Raw genomic sequence first — 20,228 nt, 5'->3', positions numbered from 1 at the left:
GTTGAGTTTGGCGGGATAAAAAATTATTGATTGGAATTTCTTTTCTTTAAAGATACTGAAGATAGGCCTCCAATCTCTCCTACCTTGTAAGGATTTTGCTGAGAAGTCTTCTGTTAGCCTGTTGAGGCTCCCTCCGTATGTCATCTGACCTTTTTCTACAGCTGCCTTTAAGATTTCTTCTTTAGCATATATCTTGGACAATCTGATGACTATACGCCTTGGTGATGTTCATTTTATATAGTCCCGTGCAGGTGTTCTCTGTATTTCTTGAATCCGGATGTCTACCTCTCTAACGAGATTATGGAAATTTTTTTCAATGACTCTAATATGTTTTCCAGGTTGTTTGCTTGTTTTCCTCTCTCAGGAAGCCAATAATTCCTAAATTTAGTCATATTACATAATCCCATATTTCTTGGAAACTTTGTTCATTTGTTAACAATTATGTTTTCTTTATTTTTCTGACTGGATTAGTTCAAAAGACCAGTCTTCAAGTTCCGGAAGTCTTTTTTCTGTTTGGTGCAGCCTATTGATAAAGCTTCCCATTTTATTTTGAAATTCCTTATGTGAATGTTTCAATTTTATAATTTCTTTTTGGTTTCTTTTTAAGATGTTTATCTCTTCCTTCATTTCCTGGATCACTTTAGATTTTTCTTTGTGTTTATTTTCAACCTTGTTTTTGATCACATTGAACTTCCTTGCAAATTGTGCTATGAATTCTTTAAGTGTCACTTCTGAGTTTCTATTTTTGCTGGACACCATTGCTGGAGGGCTAGTGTGATCCTTTGGTAGCTTCACTATCTTCAGATTTTTCATGGTGCCAGATTTTTTTATGCTGGTTCCTTCTCATTTGGAGATGCTGACACTTCTAATTTTTGTAATTGTTTTCGTGTGGGTGAATTTTGTTTCTTTTTCTTTCCTTTCCTATAATTTTGTTTTTTGTTTTTTGTTTTCTTTCCTTTCCCCTTTCTACCTGTCTCTGTGCGACTGTAGAGAATACTGGGTAGTCTTTTGGCTTTGTTTCTCTTAGTCCTACGCACTTTCCGCGAGTTTTATTTTAGGCTGTGCAGTTTAACCTACGAGCCAGTAGATGGCACTCATGGGTAAGAGCTAGCTGTGGCCTACATGGCGGACTATATGCTTGATCTTTGTTTACTGGCAGATACTCTCTGTTGCCTTGGGTAATGAGCTTATTTAGCGAATATACAGAAGTCTCAGCTTCCTGCTCAGCCCCAGGGGGCTTGTGGCCACAATGAGTAGGGCCAGACTAGCCAGATCTGCCTACAGATCACCCAGTGGTCGACACAAAGACCTCTTCTTTAGGAGAATTTAGTGGGCAGCACTGAGGGGTGTACCTAGATGTGAAGCTAGGGAACATCCTCAGTGACAAGTTCTCTGCATGAGAATAAGAGGTGGCCTAAACTCCTAATCCGTGAGATTGGGTGATTCACATGCCTGGAAATATGGGTGGGTGTGGAGCAGAGAGCGCATCCCTGCACCAAGATCTCTGCACAAGAGGTGTGGGGAAACTCAGGCGGCTGAACAAGGCAAGCAGGTGCTCATCTGCTTAAGCCTGTAGCAGAGGGTCTCACAGCACCATAATCTATGTCCAAGAAGAGTGGGGCAGCTGAGACTGCTTAACTAGATGAGTGGATGCTTTGAATGCCTGGAGATATGCCTGGGCATAAAGCAGAGAGAGCCTCTATGCACCAGGGTCTCTGCACAGGAAGAGTGGGGAATGTCAGAGTGCTGATCCAGGTAAGCAGGTACTCCAAATGCCTGGAGATCCGCCTGGTGTGGAGCAGAGAGGGTTCCCCTGCACCAAATTCTTTTAATCAGCCAGATGACGTCAAGAAAGCTGTTTGCTATTGTACTCTCCCCCAGGTTCTGGGGTGTCCTTCATGATTCTGGTGGATTTCCATTTTTCCTTCTTGAATTAAAGCTCTCAGAATAGATCTTTATGCACTATTGTCACCAGAAAGGGATCCAGATACAAACCCCACGAGTGGGTTCTTGGATCTCACACAAGAAAGAATTCAAGGTGAATCTGTAAAGTGAAAGCAAGTTTATTAAGAAATAAAGGAATAAAAGAATAGCTACTCCATAGAGCAGCCCCAAGGGCTGCTGGTTGCCCATTTTTGTGGTTATTTATCTCTTGATTATATGCTAAACAAAGGGTGGAATTTTTATGCCTCCCCGTTTTAGACCATAAAGGGTAACTTCCTGATGTTGCCATGGCATTTGTAAATTGTCATGGCGCTGATGGGAGTGTAATAGTGAGGATGACCAGTGGTCACTCTCATAGCCATCTTGGTTTTGGTGGGTTTTGGCCAGCTTCTTTACTGCAACTTGTTTTACCAACAAGGTCTTTATAACCTGTATCTTGTGCTGATCTCCTGTCTCATCCTGTGACTTAGAATGCCTTAACCATCTGAGAATGCAGCCCAGTAGGTTTCAGCCTCATTTCACCCAGCCCCTACTGAAGATGGAGTTGCTCTGGTTCAATCACTTCTGACATTATCTTGCTATTTCCAAGTGGCTAAGGCACAACAAAACCTCTAATCTGCACCAAAAAAAAAAAAAAAATTCTGGATCTTTTTAAATTTCATTCCACAATGTCTTTAAATTTTTAGAGTAAATTTGAATTTCCATTGTTAAATTTGACTCAAATCATTTTATTCTTTCTGATGCTATTCTAGATGGAACAGTTTTCTTAATATAATTTTTTATTATCTATTACATACATATACAAATGCAATTGATTTTTGAACATTGATCTTGTGTCTTGAGCTTTGACAAACATGTATTAGTACTAATAATTTTTAGTAGATTCGTTATGATTTTCTGCATATAAGAATATATCATTTGCAAATAAAGATACTTTTTTCTTTCCAATTTAGATGTTTTTTATTTCTTTTCTTTCCCTAATTTCTCTGGTTAGAAGTTCCATTACAATGTTAAATAGAAGTGAGAAAGCAGCTATCCTTGTTTCATTTCTTAGGGGAAAAAATCCAGTATTTCACCATTAAACATGATTTATGTTATGAGTTTTTTATAGTCTTCCTTTATCAGAGAGTTTTCTGTTTCTAGTTTGTTAGGTGTGTTTATCATAAAAGGGTGTAGAATGTCATCAGACTTTTTTCTGCATGTATTGATATGACCTTGTGGTTTTGTTTTTTATTCTATTAATATAGTGTATTACATTAATTGATTTTTGCATGTTAAACAAACCTTGCATTTTGGGGATAAATCCCAGTCATGATGTGTAATCCTCTTAATATGTTGCTGAATTAAGTTTGCTAGTATTGTGTTGAGGGTTTTTGCATCTGTTTTCACAAGAGATATTGGTCTATTCTTTTATTGTGGTATCTTTATGTGGCTTTGGCATCAGGGTAATTCTGACTTCATAGTATATATTAGAAAGTGTTCTCTTATATTTTAGGAGAATAATTGGTGCTAATTCTTCTTTTAATGTTTGTTAGACCTCACTATTGAAATCATCTTGTCCTGTGCTCTTCCTTTTTTTTTTTTTTTTTTTTTTTTTTTAAACAGGTCTCACTCTGTCACCCAGGCTGCAGTGCAATGTCATGATCTTGGCTCACTGCAACCTCTGCCTCCCAGCCTCAAGCAATCCTCTCACCTCACCCACCTAAGTAGCTTGGACTATGGGTGTATACCACTACACCCAGCTATTTATAAATATAATTTTGTAGAGATGAGATTTTTCCATTTTGCCCAGGCTGGTCTCCAACACCTGGACTCAAGTGATCCATCCACCTTGGCCTCCCAAAGTGCTGGGATTACAAGTGTGAGCCACCACACCCAGCCTGGATATTCTTGATTACTGACTCAACCTCTTCAATTATAGGTCTGTTCAAATTCTCTATTTCTTCTTGAGCAAGTTTTGATAGTTGCTTTCTAGAAATTTGTTCATTTCATCTACATTATCTAATTTGTTAATGCACAAGTGTTCATAATGTTTTTCTATAATCCTTTTTATTCTGAAGCACTAGAGTAATGCCCCATTTTCATTTCTATTTTTAGTAATTTGAGTCTTCTCTCTTTTCCTAGTCAGTCTAGCTAAAGACTTGCCAATTTCATTGATTTTTTTCAAAGAGGAAACTTTTGGTTTCATAGATTCTCTGTATTGTTTTTTTCATTCTCTGCTCAACTTTCTCTCCCCTAATCTTTATTATTTCTTCCATCTTCTAGCTTTGAATTTAACTTGTTCTTTTCCTAATTCTTTGAGGAATAAGGTGATGTTATTGGTTTGGAATCTTTCTTTCTATATAATGTAAGTATCAACAACTATACATTTTCCTGTGATCACTGTTTTTGCTGCATCCCATAGATATTTGTATGCTGTGTTTTCACTTTCTTTTGTCTCAAAATCTTTCAAAATTTTTCTTTTAATTTGTCTTTGACTCTTGGTTGTTTAAGAGTGTGTTGTTTAATTTCTACATATTTGTGGATTTTCCACTGTTGATTTCTTGTTTCTTTCCATTCTACTTGGAGAACATAGCTTACATTATTTTTAACCTTTTTAAATATATTTGTTTCTTATGCTCTATCATATAGTCTATACTGGAGAATGTTCCATGTAGATTTAATAATAATTTATTTGTTGCTTAGCAGAATGTTTTGTTGGTGTCTCTTAAGTCTAACTGGTTTTCTATTTATTTTTTGATCTTTTGTCTAATTGTTATATCCATTATTGAATATGGGGTATTGAAATGCCCAACTCTCCTTGGCCATTTCTGTCAAGTTTTGATTCATGTATTTTGGTACTTTCCTATTAAATATATGTATACTTATAATTGTACTATCCCCGTGGTGGGTTCAATGTTTTATCATTATAAAATGTTCCCCATCAGCTATAGTGTGTGTTTTAAAGTCCTCTGTGTTTAATATTAGTATAGTCACTTAAACTTTCTGTGGCTGCTGTTTGTATGATTTATATTTTTTCATCCTTTTACATTCAATCATTTTGTATTTTGAAATCTATACTGTGAATTGTCTAGGTGGCATATAGGTGACTCTTATTTTGTTATGCCATCTGACAATCTCTGCTCTTGACTGGATTGTTTAATCCATCCACATTTAATGTTATTACTGTTATAGTAAGATTTAAGTATGCCATTTTACTTTTTTATTTCCAATTTGTTTCATGTCTTTTTTATCCTCTATTTCTTCTTTACTGCTTTCCTTTGCATTAAGTGAATATTTTCTAATGAAACATTTAATTATTTATCACAACCTTTTTGTAATTTATTTTTATTTCCTTAGTAGCTGCCCTACAGCTTACTATGCACATTTTAACTTATCAGAATGATCTTCAGATTCATGGCAGCTTAATTCCAATGAGATATAGAAATGTTACTTCTATATTACTGTATTATATTTTTCTATTTTATGGTATTAGTGGTTTTCATATATGTATACATTGTGTTAATGTTAAAAACCCATTAATACATTGTTATAATTATTATTTTATACAAGTTTATGTCTTTTAGAGAATCTGAGATAAGAAAGGAGGACAAAGATATATCCTCTGGATAGGGTGAGCACTGTGTCCTCACACGGCAGAAGGCAGAAGGGCAAAAATGGTGCCTTACTAGTTGCCTCCAGCCCTTGTACAAGGTCACTAATGCCATCTATGAGGGGAGAACTTTCATGGCCTAATTACTTCCTAAAGGTATTACCTCTTATTACTGTTATATTAGGGATTAAGTTTTAATATAAATTTTGGATGGAAGGGACACAAACATTCAAACCATAGCAGCATCCTTAGTCTTCAACTTCACTATTGCAAATAAAGTAAGTTTATTTGGGAAGAGAAAAGGATCTATCTGTTTTATGGCCTGCTTCTTCCACCAGGCAAAATCTCTGAGACATATCTGGAGCTGGGGTTGGGGACAATGGCACACTTATCTTTGAGTGATACTCCTACTCTAGGAGCTGAGTGCTCAGTGGAGGTGGGGGTAGCCTTAGGTCTCCTTGACTCACTTCTCCTAGCTTGAGACCACTGCCTTATGAGCTGGAGAAAAAGTAATTGGGGCCTCAGTATTCTAAGCATTACCACATCCAATTTAGAGCCTCCATTCCATGAGTGGGGATTGGCAAGAAGAAATGAGCCTCAACTTTTGGCCACACTCTCCCAACACTTAGCCTCAGCAACATGAAGCTGGGGGCAGGATAAGAAGTGCTGATGTCCTGCTACTCCAGAGAAAGAAGTCCCCTAACTGAGAGCTCTAGGGAAAGGGAACCCTGTGCTCTTAGCTATTGAGAGGAGTTAGCCAGCTTGCTTTAGGCAGACAGTAAAGGAAGGGTCCCAAGAGAACGTCCGACCCACCCAGGTCATTGCCTAATCCACACATACCACAAGGGCTTACACTAGATGTTTCGTGCAGGTAAGGAAACTTGCACAGGGGGCTTGCTTAAGGTTGTCCACAGTTACACAGATAACGGAAGTTATGCAGGAGACTTGCCTAAACATGCCAGAAGTGGAAAATTCCATCCCTTGACACATGTGCAGTAAAGAAAATAAATCAGTATTGAGTGACTCAGGCTAAAGGCCCACATGTGCCCTGGAAAGATGGGTTAGAGCCACCAGGAATTTACACCTTAAGCAAATAAGAAACCCAATTCTATCAGCTTTTATATAAATGACTTTATATTCAACTGTGAAATGATAACCTGCTTTCAGGATCCCTCTGTTTGCTGAGAGCTTTCCTTCTGCTTAATAAATTCTACTCAGCCCTATTCACTCTCTGATGTCAATGTGCCTAATTCTTCTTGATTATGGAACAAGAACTCAGACCTCTCTGAGCTAAGGAGCAGGAAGACTGCAACACTTTGTCTGTCTACAATGTAGTTTCCTCCATCTTCCTGAATTATGAGAGAGGGATAAAGGAGAACTCTTGTATCAAATACCATAGACTCTCTTTCCTCAATGAATTTTAGTAGATTTTCTGAATATGTTTCTTCATTTGTTTTATGCTTTTAGGACCATTTTCAGAGACATTAAATAGTTGATTTTTTAAAATAATTTTTACAGAATTCACTGGAGAGTAGGTCCATGTAGCTCTTCACACTGTCATTCCAGAATTCAATATCCCCAATTACCAGAGTTTTTACTGGAGGCTGGCAATGCAAGTACCTTCTGCCTAGCATATACCAAAATCATAGACTTTCAGAAGGAAAGCAGATGTTTAACATAAACCACTTCATTTGTATAAACAGGTTAGGTAGAGTGAGCCACTCTTATGAGTTTCGGGAATGTTGGGAATTTTTCCCAAATCTGAGTTTCTAGACAGCAGCCAAGGGTCAATCTTGCAAGACCTTTCTAAGTATGGAACTCTGAGAACTTCTATGTTAACTCTTTTGTGCACAGTACACCCCATTGGCCCTTAGTCAAGGCATCTTTACAGGAAAGTTAGTAGTAGTAGGACCCCACACAGCATAATGATACCAAACTGCAGTATTGGTCTCAGTTTATGCCCTTTAGGTTTTCTTAATTTAGCCAGTAAAAACAAAAGTCATTAGCCAGAAAGGTCTACCTTAGAAAGTTGGATTGTGTCCTCAAGTTTCCACATCAACCTTTATTTCTGGCTCTATCAACAATTGAGATGCAGAATAACTCTGGCTAACTCGTAAGCCTTGCATGCTGACCTGAAAGCCTTGCAGGTTGAAGTAGTGTCATAATAGACAGGATACACACATAAGAAGTACAATCCCAGAAGGCACACATGTTACCCTTAGAAACACATGCCAAACTGAACATACATTCAGGCAATACAGGTTAAAGGATCCCCAGTGAATTCATCAGGACAAAATCACCATGGGGGATTTGCTCCAACATTTTCAGTCTAGTCCAATTAATTCAGTTTGGTCCTTGGTTTCAGAATGATTGCCTAAAGACTATTCCAAGTAGTTTTGCTTGCCGATGACACCAGTTTATCCTACTCAGGAACATAAAGGACACTGGGAAGTGTTTTTTGTGGATAGTGCAGGAGCTGAGGCCACCCCCTACTGTCTCATAATCAGCATTGTCAGGTATAATCTTAGGCTCAGGAGTCAATTTTACTTCAAAGGGCTCATAGAAGTTTGGAAAACCAGCATTGGGAGTCTTCAGGAAGGCAGGAAAGCTTCCAAGAATATTTTTGAAAAGCAAAGATCATTAATGCTCTCCCTGATACCCATGCCTCCTCAGTTGTTAGGGTTTGTTTTTTTCTCTGCTGTTACAACATCAGTGTGTTCCATTCATTGGTATTTATATTTCATATTCAATAATTCCCCACATTTACACAGACTTTTGTCATGATATGTTGTATGCAAAAGAGACAAAAGCATTTTTATAGAAAAATGGTTTTTTATACAATTTAATGAGAAAGAAAAGTTATGTTCAAGAGTTCAGCGGGACAAAAATCATACATTTTCAAAATAGTCTCACATAATCTTTCACCCTTTTAATCCTGATCATTAATCTGATGATCTGCCTAGAAAAGATTAATACTTTTATTGGAACAGCTGCATTTAACAATAAAATTTCTGTATTTAAATGTGAGTACCAGAAGAAAGGTGAAGGAAGTCAGGCTATTAGTACATTGTTGTAAACTGCAACTGATAGAGACAAGAGACAGCCAAGGGTTCCTGATGAAACCCCACCATCAAGCCTAAAATAGCCTGAAGGCTGAAAAACCAGACTGCTGGTCCCAAATGAAGCACGCCATTTCCTGACTGCTTCTCTCTGAATAATGCCCACCTGCTCACTGGGGGAAGGGGATGGAGCCACAGGAGTTCATGCCTTATGCAGCAGGGGAGGAGGCTAGCCTCTGCAGTTCCTGTGTGTTGGCCTGGTGCTCAATCTGTGAGTGGGAGCCTGTTGGCAGGACTCCCTCTCGCTTTGCTGAGAGTTGTTTTTCCTTTTTCCTTTTCACCCAATAAATTCTACTCTTCACCCTTATATGTGTCTGTGAGCATAATCTTTCCTGGTTGTATGACAAGAACCCAGTTTTAGCTGAACTAAAGAGAAAGTTCTGCAACATTTTTGGCATCCAGATGTGGGGCTTAAGGAGGGGTGAGTCAGATGTGAATCAAAAAACTGTTTTTCCTTTTGCTTTTAAGACTTTTTGTTCTCAGACTTCTTCTGAGGGTAAATGGTACACAACGCCACCCCAACGGCTTTAGGTGAACATGGGCTGGATTAATCAACAGCAGCTCCCCGACTCCTTCTAGGCCAGGACTGGGGTGCATGGCCCATGACCCAAAGGTGCCCAATGGGAGAAATCAGTGAAGTTTCTCTCCCTGTTGGAGGAACACATTTGTATAAGAATAAGAGGTTCCTCCCCGCACTTTAAAACTTTTTTTTCCTTTTCTCTACCCTGTCAGCAGTTAACTTTTAAGTGAGGGTTTTTTTTCTTTTCTTTTCTTTTCTTTTAGAAGATGTTTTACTAAGCCAGGAATGATAAGGATCACTGTTTCTGTTATCTGTAAAACTTTAATTATGAAAAAGGATTTGTGAGGCTGGTCTTAAGCTGTAGCCAATCTAGTGTGCTTTGCATGACTTTCTGTATGGTCAGTAGCAAACTTTGCTCCAGGCCTCCATCTTGTTTTACATCCTTGGGAGCATGACCTGTAACCATGTGACAATGTTTTGTTTAGCCTCTGCCATTTTACAGTGGTGGCCAGATTCAATCCTGGCTTAGGGAATGAGTACTTTCAAGTTAATATCTGTGTGACTTTTGCCATTCGCTGATTCTCTTTGTTAGGGACAAACTGCCCCCAAGAAAGCTTCTTGGTGCTATCCACCCCTCCCCCTAATGCTCTGCAACTCTACTCCCTACCCACCCTTCCCCTAAGCCTCTTTACATTTCTAAGCCCTTATCTAGGCACCGTGATGAAGCCAGCAGACCACTTAGCAGACCTTGCTGCAATAAACAAACTCCAATTACAAACCATTGGGACCACACAGTGGGAGGTCGTGGGAAACATAAACTTTACCTACACCCTCCTGTAATAAACGTCACAAGGTAATATGTGGCAAAATTAACCAGCGAACAACCCCAGGGTCTCTCTTCCCCCATATAAACCCCTCATTTTTTAAACTCAGGGCTACCTCCTCTGTCTATGATGGAGCAGCCGGCAGGTTAATAAACTTCCTCGCCTGACCTTGGGTCTCTCTCTCGTCCTTTCTGTCGGCTGACTTTACATTCCGGTGCCGAAACCCAGGAAGGCAATAGACTGTGGCGGGGACTCTCACTCTTTCTCACTCTCTCTCTCTCTCTCTCCCCCCCCCCCACTGTGCCCCTCCCCTCTCCCGGCCCATCTCCCCTTCCCCGAATCTGCTGAAGACCCAGAGAATCCCCTAGACTCTCCCATTGCTGGCAACCTCATCCACCATCAAAGCCTCTGTCAGGGTGAGTGAAAGACTGTTGCCATTCCCCAGAACCCTTGACCTTCAGTCTCTCCATTTCCAAAAGACCCAGCACTGGGCCAAGGGCTTCCTCCGGCCTCTGGGCCTCCGGTTCCTCCATTTCAGGGACGCCTGACTTGGCGGTTACCTCCTCTATTCCGGAGAAGTTCCATGGCAAAGGGGATGCCATCTCCCACCGTCCTTGTCACCAACAGTCTCTTCTTCCCCTACCTTCCCCTCCTCCATTCACTATAGGAGTCTCCCAGTCTACCCCTTCCAAGACCTTGGGTGTCTCCTCCGCAATCTCAATGCTCTCGGCCTTTGTTCAGAAATCCACTCTAAGAGGTTTATCTTTTTCAATGTACTTAAAGACAAACAACTTTTGCCATTGCAATGGGAAATGGTCTCAGATTCTTTATGTTCATGCTTTCTTCACTCTGTAACCACCCTTCCCTCTGTCAGTTCTGTTCTACTTTCTAAATCCTCTTCACCCACTCCAAAACTGACTTGCCTCCTGCCCCACAGCCCCAGCTGACCACTCCTCTTCCTTCGACCCCACCAATTTCCCCCCTCCCTGACAGCATCATGATCCTCCACCAGAGCATCGTGATCTTCCATGGTATGTCTCCGCTCCAGTTCTACCCCTCTCCCCGCTTCTCTCCAACCACCCTGCTTCTGACTCTGAGTCCTCTCTGTCTCCACCCCTCACCTGCTCTCGGGCCCAACATGCTCAGCAACCAGCTCCCTTGCTTCCTCTCCAGGAAGTAGCAGGAGCCAAGGGGATCGTCCGTGTCTATGTCCCTTTTTCCCTCTCCAATCTCTCCCAAATTGAGAAATGTCTCAGGTCCTTCTCCTCCAATCCCAATACTTATATCAAAGAATTTGAATATCTTACCCAATCTAATGAACTCACTTGGCATGATCTCTACATTATCCTCTCTTCTATCCTCCTTCCAGAAGAGAATAAAAGAGTGTGGCTCTCAGCACAGGCACATGCCAATAATCTTCGTTGGCAAGATCCTACTAAGCCTGTAGAAACCACTGTTGTTCCCTGGGAAAAGCCTTCCTGGGAGTACCAACCCACAAACCCCAGCCGAGCATCCCATAACCTTATAATTACTTGCCTCATTGCAGGCCTTAACAAAGCTGCCCATAAGGCTATAAATTTTGAAAAACTTAAAGAAATTTCTCAAAACCAGATGAAAATCTTGCTCAATTCCTTTCCTGCTTTACAGAGGCTTTCCAAAAATATACCCGCATTGACCCTGCCTCCCAGGAAGGAACTATTGTTCTTAATACCCATTTTATCTCCCAATCCACACCCAATATTCGGCACAAGCTTCAGAAGCTTGAAGACGCCCTCAAACCCCACAATGAGACCTTCTTAATTTAGCTTTCGAAGTCTTTAACAATGGTGATGAGGAAAGAAAGGCAAAAACAGGCAGAGTTTCAAATGCTTGCTTCTGCCATCAGGGGCCCTGCAGGCCAACAGGGCCACAGCTCCACACAGAAGCCTCCTAGCAATCCACTTCCACGTGGTGCCTGTTTCAAGTGTGGCAGTGAAGGCCACTAGTCCTGACAATGCTCTAACCCAGATAAGCCCACCAGGCTGCTTCCCCCCTGCAGAGGACCCCACTGGAAGTCGGACTGTGAGTGGCCCCCGCAAGGACCGCCCCCATCCCTTCCTGAGCCGGCCAAAACCTCCTACTCAGATCTCATGGGCCTTGTTGCTGAAGACTGATGGGGCCCTGGAGCAGACACGCCAGCAACTACCATCTCTTCATCTGAGCCAAGTGTAACCCTGATGGTGGCAGGTAGGCCAATAGGGTTTTTTTTTTTTTTTTTTTTAATTAATACCAGGACAACCTACTCGGCTTTACCTAATTTTTCAGGACCCACCAAGTCCCCCTGGGTCTCTGTTGTAGGAATTGATGGTCAAGTCTCCAAATCCCGAGCCACCCCTCCACTCTTCTGCTCCCTGCACACCTTTTCCTTCACTCACTCTTTCTTAGTCCTGCCCTCATGTCCAACTCCACTCCTAGGCAGAAACATCCTTTCAAAAATCCACACTACTCTCCACCTCCATGGTGACCTACTTAGGAATTCAACTTCCTCCTGGGGCCCAGGCTATGACCCCCACCTGAGTGGCACTAAGCCGCCTCCAAAAGCAAAGTCCTTTCCTTCTAGGACTAGCAGGCTTATTTAGAATAGAGATTCCCAACTTTGCCCTCCTAGCTCCCCCACTCTATGAAGCGACAAAAGGCCCTCTCAATTAACCCCTAAACTCCTCACATAATACTCCCCAGCTCCGCGAACTCCAAACTGCTCGTCACTACACCAGCTCTGTCCTTACCTAGTATCTCCCAAACTTTCACTCTCTATACTGCCGAAAGTCAAGGAATAGCCTTCAGTATCTTAGGGCAACAGAAAGAAGACCCTCCTTCCTTTGCACCTGTAGCCTACCTCTCTAAACAATTAGAAAACACAGTCAGAGGATGGCCAACCTGTCTTAGAGTGCTAGCAACAGCAGCCACTTTAGCTCTAAAAAAAAAAAAAAAACACACACACAAAACAGGAAACTAACATTCAGTCAAAATAACACTGTCTACAGTCCTCATAATCTACAGGATTTCCTCTCCTCCCGAGCATTAGGCTCCCTTCCTCCTTCACGGATTCGATTATTCCATGCCTTCTTTATCGAAAATCCTGAATTCAGTCTTGCCAAAAGTGCTCCCCTCAACCCAGCATCCTTACTCCCCGTATCCCCTACCTCTCCTACTCATTCTTGCACAGACATCTTACATCACCTGCAGCCACAATTTCCAAACACTTCCTCTGAGCCTCTCACCGACCCCAGAGACCAACTATTTATAGATGGTTCCTCTTCCAGACCCACTGATTCCCCCAGAATTGCTGGGTAAGAGTTGTTTCCCTTGACGAAGTAATTGATGCTAAGCCCCCACCTCCAGAAACCTCCTCTCAAAAAGCAGAACTCATAGCTCTCACCAGAGTCCTAACCCTTTCCAAAGGCAAATGAGTCAACATTTACACAGACTCCAAATATGCATATCACATTCTTCATTCCCACACCATCACCTGGCAAGAGAGGGGATTCCTCACTGCCAAAGGGACCCCTATCACTAACGGCCCCCTTATTTACCAACTCCTTCAGGCTGCATATCTCCCAATTAAGGTAGGAGCTATACACTGTCGGGGACATCAAACAGGGACAGAAAGGCCAAAGAGGGAACAGATTAATCTCAAGAGGGAACAGAAAGGCCAATGAGGCAGCAAAAAAGGCCTCCCTTTCTTCCACTCCTGCCTCCCTCCTCCTCATTACCCCTGCAATCCAAACTCAATACTCTCCCACTGAAAAGACCTTATTACTACAATAAGGAGCCTTCCTCCAGGGGGACTGGATAGTTAAGGACCAGAAGCTAGTCCTTCCCCAGGGCCAAACCGACAAAATCCTGACATCTCTCCACCAATCCTTCCATATTGGTGCACGTCCCCTGTATCTCCTCCTCTGTCTATATTTCTTCTCCCCTCACCTATTTACCTCACTAAAAAACATAACTTCAAACTGTCATATATACTCTGTCCCTCCTTTCAAAGAGCCCTCCACTCTCCATCTATTCCTACACACCAGCTAAGAGGAACACTCCTAGGGGAAGAGTGGCAAATAGACTTCACCTACATGCTTCCTGTCAAAAAAACAAAATTCCTTCTCACTCTTATAAACACCTTCTCTGGGTGGGTGGAGGCATTTCCTACCTCTTCAAAAAAGCCGCAGTAGTCTCCCAGATCCTTTCACAGAAGTCATCCTTAGGTTTAGTCTCCCTCGCTCCATTCAATCAGACAATGGCCCTGGCTTTATTTCCCAAATCACCCAAGGGGTCTCCCAGTCCCTTGGCATCCAGTGACACCTCCGTATCCTATATCGACCCCAATCATCAGGAAAAGTCAAAAGGGCAAATGAAATCCTTAAAACTCAGTTGACCAAACTCACTCTAGAAGTCCAGAGGCGCTGGACTTTCCTCCTACCCATAGTTCTAGTCGTTCCTCAGCCCATTTAAATTAATGTATAAACGCCCTTTCATCTTACAAAACAGGCCTCCTTCTAATTCTCCGTTAGGAGAATACCTCCAAACACTCTCCCTCATCTGCCATCTCCTCCGCAAACAGGCAGACCAGGCCCTCACAAAACCGCATAAAGGCCCTTGACACCTCCCACCTCCTTAACAAAAATTCAGGGCTGACACCTCCCCTATTTATCCCTCTTCCCTTGGCTCCCCTCTCCATACACCATCCCTATACACACCACCCACGACTGTCTCCTTATCTCAATATCCAACAGCACTCCCACATCAATCTTAGTAAACAGAAAATGCTTCCTCTTACACTGGGGAAAAAAAAAACCTCCCAGCCTAAACCAAACACCTCTTTACAACCACTTACAGCAGCAGCCCCAGCAGGGACCCTAAGAATATGGAAGCATGAGAATAACAAAATAGTACATCTTTTTGGCATACACAGCCAGTTCTGTCTACCAAGCCAAGGCATACTTTTCCTGTGTGGTACCTCAACTTATATTTGCCTCCCCTCTAACTGGACAGGCACCTGAACCCTGCTTTTCCTCAGTCCAAAAATCAATGTTGCCCCAGGAGACCAGCCCCTACCAATCCCAGTTAATACCCCTATCCGACACCGCCATGCTATACAACTCATACATCTGTTAGTAGCCCTCAGAATAACTACAGGAGTTGGAACTGGGAATGTGGAATTAACCACCTCCGTTTCCTATTACCGGGAAGGGAGTGGCCACATGGGAAGTTCATGCCTTGTGCAGACGGTAGGAAGCTGACCTCTTCAGTTCCTGTGTGGTGGTCTGGTGTTCAATCTGTGAGGTGGGAGCCTGTTGGCATTTGCTTTGCTGAGAGTTGTTTTTCCTTTTTCCTTTTCACGCAGTAAATTTCACTCCTCACTCTTCTATGTGTCCACAAACTTAATCTTTCCTGGTCGTGTGACAAGAACCCGGTTTTAGCTGAACTAAGGAGAAAGTTCTGCAACACAACTATTCTAAAAAGATAAACACAAGTCAGTGGCAGTGAGACATCCCGCAGAAGGGGTCCAGAGTCAGATCTGTCAGGAGTGGATGGAGCAGTCATCCTTCTTGTGGTGTTCCCTCCTCCAACTTACAAAGAATCACAAGCTAAGAATGTAATTAGTCTCTGTAATGGAAATATAGAGGTCATCAGTATCTTGTTTTGAGATGAACTCATTAAAGGAAAATCCCTTTCCTGTAGGCACTGGTGTGTGACCCAGACAGTTGAGCCATCATCCATGATGTTTTCATAGTTTGTGACCGCACAAACCAGTGCATCTGAAACAGTCCCAGAGTCTGAGTTCTTTCCATTGAGGAGAGAGATTTCACCAGATTTTAGTTTGGCACAGCTGGTGCTGGGACTGAAACAGCTAACAGCAGACATAGTGATATTTCATCTTACAGTCAGGTCCAGGCAATAAAGATCTGTAAATTCAGAAATAAAAAAAAGAAAAAAAAAAAAAAAAAGGCAGTGGCTTTCTTTCAGCAGCAGCAAAGCCTAGATACTGTGGAACCAGATACACAGCCAAGGCCCAACCTTGCAACAGGCTTTTCTAAGGATAGCAGCCTCAGGCCTGCTATTTTAACCCACCCACTGTTTAACCAGTCCCAGTGAGATGAGCTGGGTACCTCAGTTGGAAATGCAGAAATCACCCGTCTTCTGCACTGATCTCACTGGGAGCTGCAGACTGGAGCTGTTCCTGTTTGGCCATCTTGCCAGCCACCTCTGAGGAAATTCTTAAATAAATGAAGAAACTAGCCATGCAGATGTCTGGGGTAAGGGCACTCTAGGCCAAGGGAGCAAAATGTCAAAGGCTAATAATAAAACTGCCTTTGCAAAAATTATAACAGGAAATTATGATAGTAAATGAGATCACTTCTGACTCCACCTTGCTTCTAACCTTTAAGCTGTCCTTCATTCCTGGGCGTAGACCAAACTAACTTTGGGAAGGAATTCATTTCATGGTTTGACTCTGAAATAAAATTTATAATAGCCCTTTTCTGAAAAGACACCCTTCTTGCCCGGGGACCAGTCTGCCTTTGCAGGACCAACAAATTAGCTACATGATTAGAAATTATGGTTTAGGAGTCATGCGGTGTCTGACTTCAAGAGTCTGAACCTTCCCAAATTGCTCCTGGGAATAACAACACTATTGTAAAACCTCAGATCAGTGCTTGAGATATTTTGCAGACCCTGCGCTCAATGGATATACTGACATGACCCAGATCAGTAATCTGGCTCAACCAGTTCTGCCATCCCACCCAGGAACAGAAGAAAAACTCACTTCGACCCCCTATGATTCGATCTCCTCAATATTCCCCACTTCCCAAGCCCCTAGCCTCCAAATTATCTTTAAAAACTCTGGTCCCCAAATTCTCAAGGAGAGTGATTTATGTAATAAAACTCCGGTCTCCCACACAACCGGCTCTGCATGAATTACTCTTTCTTCATTGCAATTTCCCTGTCTTGAAAAATCAGCTCTGTCTAGTCAGCGGGCACTGTGACCCCATTGGGTGGTTACACTAATGTGAGAAAATGAGAGGAAAATTATTGGAGATAAAGCTAGTAAATTAATAGAGATTCAGATTATGTAGGGCCCTGTGGCCTATTATAACATTCTTTGGCTTTTACTCTGAGATACAAACGATTGGAAGGTTTTGACACAGTTATGACCTAATTTCATATACATTTTAATAGAATCACTCTGGATTCTTTTTGAGAATAGACTATAAGGGGATAAGGATAGCAGCAAGTAGACTATTTGGAAGGTTATTTCAATAATCCAGGTGAGAGACGATAAGGACTTGTATTCGACATGTAGCAGTGAAGGTGGTTAAAAGTGGTCAGATTTTTGTGAAGTGATCAGAAGTGGTCATATATTTTTAAAGGTAGAAGCAACTGGATTTTCTAAGATTTGGATGTAGGAAAAAAGAAAAGAGAGGACTCAGGATATCAAGTGTTTGGTCCTAGTCAACTACATAAGGAAGCATTTGCCATTTAATTTGATGGGAAAGACTGAAAAGCAAGTTTAAGATCAGGGCATGGGGAGGGGAAACTGGGAGTTCAGATTTGGACATATTAATATTTAGGTATCAACTGAAAAGCTAAGAAGTATCAAGTGGGCAGTAATTCATACAGCTCTAAAGTTCGTCAAAGCAGACTGAGCTGCAAAAGCACGATTAAGAAATAGTAAATTAGATAGATAGATAGATAGATAGATAGATAGATAGATAATTGATAGATTGATATGTAGATATCTCTGAATAAGATCATCAAAAGCTTTTTTATTATAAAAAAAAATGAGGCCGGGCACGGTGACTCAAGCCTGTAATCCCAGCACTTTGGGAGGCCGAGACGGGCGGATCACGAGGTCAGGAGATCGAGACCATCCTGGCTAACACGGTGAAACCCCGTCTCTACTAAAAAATACAAAAAACTAGCCGGGCGAGGTGGCGGGCGCCTGTAGTCCCAGTTACTCGGGAGGCTGAGACAGGAGAATGGCGTAAACCCGGGAGGCGGAGCTTGCAGTGAGCTGAGATCCGGCCACTGAACTCCAGCCTGGGCGACAGAGCAAGACTCCATCTCAAAATAAAATAAAATGAAATAAAATAAAATAAAATAAAATAGAAAGAATTCTGAGTACTGATTTATGGAGCAATCCAATAATAACATGTGAGAGAGATGAGGAAGAACCAGCAAACAAGACTGAGAAGGAGTAGCCAGTGAGATAGGAGGAAAAAATCATGAATGTTCATGTGGTGTTCTAAAAGCTAACAAATAAAGTGTAAGAAAGTGTAGTTAATCAACTGTATTAAGTGCTAATGATAGGTCAAGGAAGATAAGGGATAACAAATAGCCTTAGATTTAGTAATATTAAGTTCACTGGTGAGCTTGATTTAAAAAAATGTAAATAGTATCATGTTGACAAATGTGATTGTAGTGAGCTTTAGAATCTGGTAGAGTGAGGTGGAAAATTAATTCTAAATATTTCCACTTCTACTCCTCAAAGCCATACAGAGTTTAGTTATGTGTAGAAAAAGGGGAAACCACCACAAACTACATATTCTGTGATAGTAGGAGATAAAGCCTGTAAAGATGTGCAGTCAAAATTGCCCCGTATTAGAGGAGTCTTCACCAGCTGTGTTGTGATACCATGGTGATATAATAGGGAACAATAAGAACAGTGAAGGGGTCTGTCAGTGCCAGATCTCAGATATAAACAAAGAAGCGAGGAAAACAACTCTGGCTTTTAGCCTTTATCTTCTTCTAGAGTAGTTGCCTATTAAGGACTCATTCAGAAAAATTGAAGTTATTCAAACATGAGGCAAAGAAAATTCTGCTTACAGTTAGGAAATAAAAGGTTACTAGAGAATTCTCAGGTCAGTTTTTATTCCTTATATTCCTTGTCCTATTCAACCTTAACAATAAGATAACATCATAAATGCATTTTTTAAAATCAATGATTTGACAATGCAATGAAATCCATATGAACTAATATCAAAAGAGAGAAAACTCCTTCCAAGGTAAGGCAAGACCCCCAAGCAATGTAATCTCTAAGGGCATAGTGGATGAAGGAGTGTATTAATTATCTATTGCCATATAACAAATTACTCCAAACTCAGTGACTTAAGAAAATAAAGATTTACTGCCTCATAATTTCTGTGGATCATGGTAGCTTCTTAGGGTGGTTCTGGCTCCAGGGTCTCCGATGAGGTTGCAGTCAAACTGTCAGTTGGGGTTGAATGGAAGAGGGTATGTTTCCATGTTTCCTCATGTTGGGCCTTTTGGTAGTTGGCCTGAATGATTTCACCACATGACAGCCTATTTCCCTCTCCCTGAGGCTGTTTTACAACATAGTAGCTAGATTCCACAGGAGTATGTGATTTAAGAGAGAGTGAGAAAGATTACATTCAAGAAAGAAACTGCACTCTTTTTGTACCCTAATCTAGATGAGGCATACCATCACTTCTGCCACAGTTTAGTCACTAGAAACCAGTCACTAATTCCAAGATGCTCTCAAGAGGAGGAAATTAAGTTGCACCCTTTAAAACAAGGAGTATCAAGAATTTGTGGACATACCTTTGAAACTACCACAAGTAGTAAACCCAGCAAAATAGTAGGTATTTCCAGAATAAAGATAAACCAACTGAAACTTTAGCAGCACATCTGAGCTGGCAAAAGAGGTATCAAGCAATTGACATTTGTAGAACACTTCACTCAAGGACAGCAGAATACATATTCTTGTCTAGTACACACAGAAAATTTACCAAGATGCACCATATTCTGGGCCATAAGACATTTCTCAATAAATTTAAGAGGATTCAAGTCATATAAAGTATGTTCTCTGACCAGACTGGGATTAAATTAGAAAACAGTAACAGTAAGATTTCTGGAAACAAAAATAACCATAGCTATTCAGAAACTAAATAACATACTTCTAAGTAACACATAGGTCAATTAAAACCATCTGGGGAATTAGAAAGCATTATGAGCTACATTAAAATGGAAATGCAACCTATCAAAATGTGTTGAATTATGCTAAAGTAGTATGTAGGGGGGAAATTTATAGCACCAAACACATATATTGGAAGAGAAGAAAGGCCTCAAATAATTGTCCCTTTGCTTCCATATTAAGAAACTAGAGAACAGAAATTAATGGAATAGATAACAGAAAAACAATAGACAAAGTCAATCGAACCAAACTGATTCTT

Source organism: Papio anubis, chromosome X (assembly GCF_008728515.1).
Source record: "Papio anubis isolate 15944 chromosome X, Panubis1.0, whole genome shotgun sequence".
Classification (NCBI taxonomy): domain Eukaryota; kingdom Metazoa; phylum Chordata; class Mammalia; order Primates; family Cercopithecidae; genus Papio; species Papio anubis.
The sequence above is the reverse complement of the archived record's forward strand: the minus strand, read 5'-3'. Positions refer to the sequence as shown.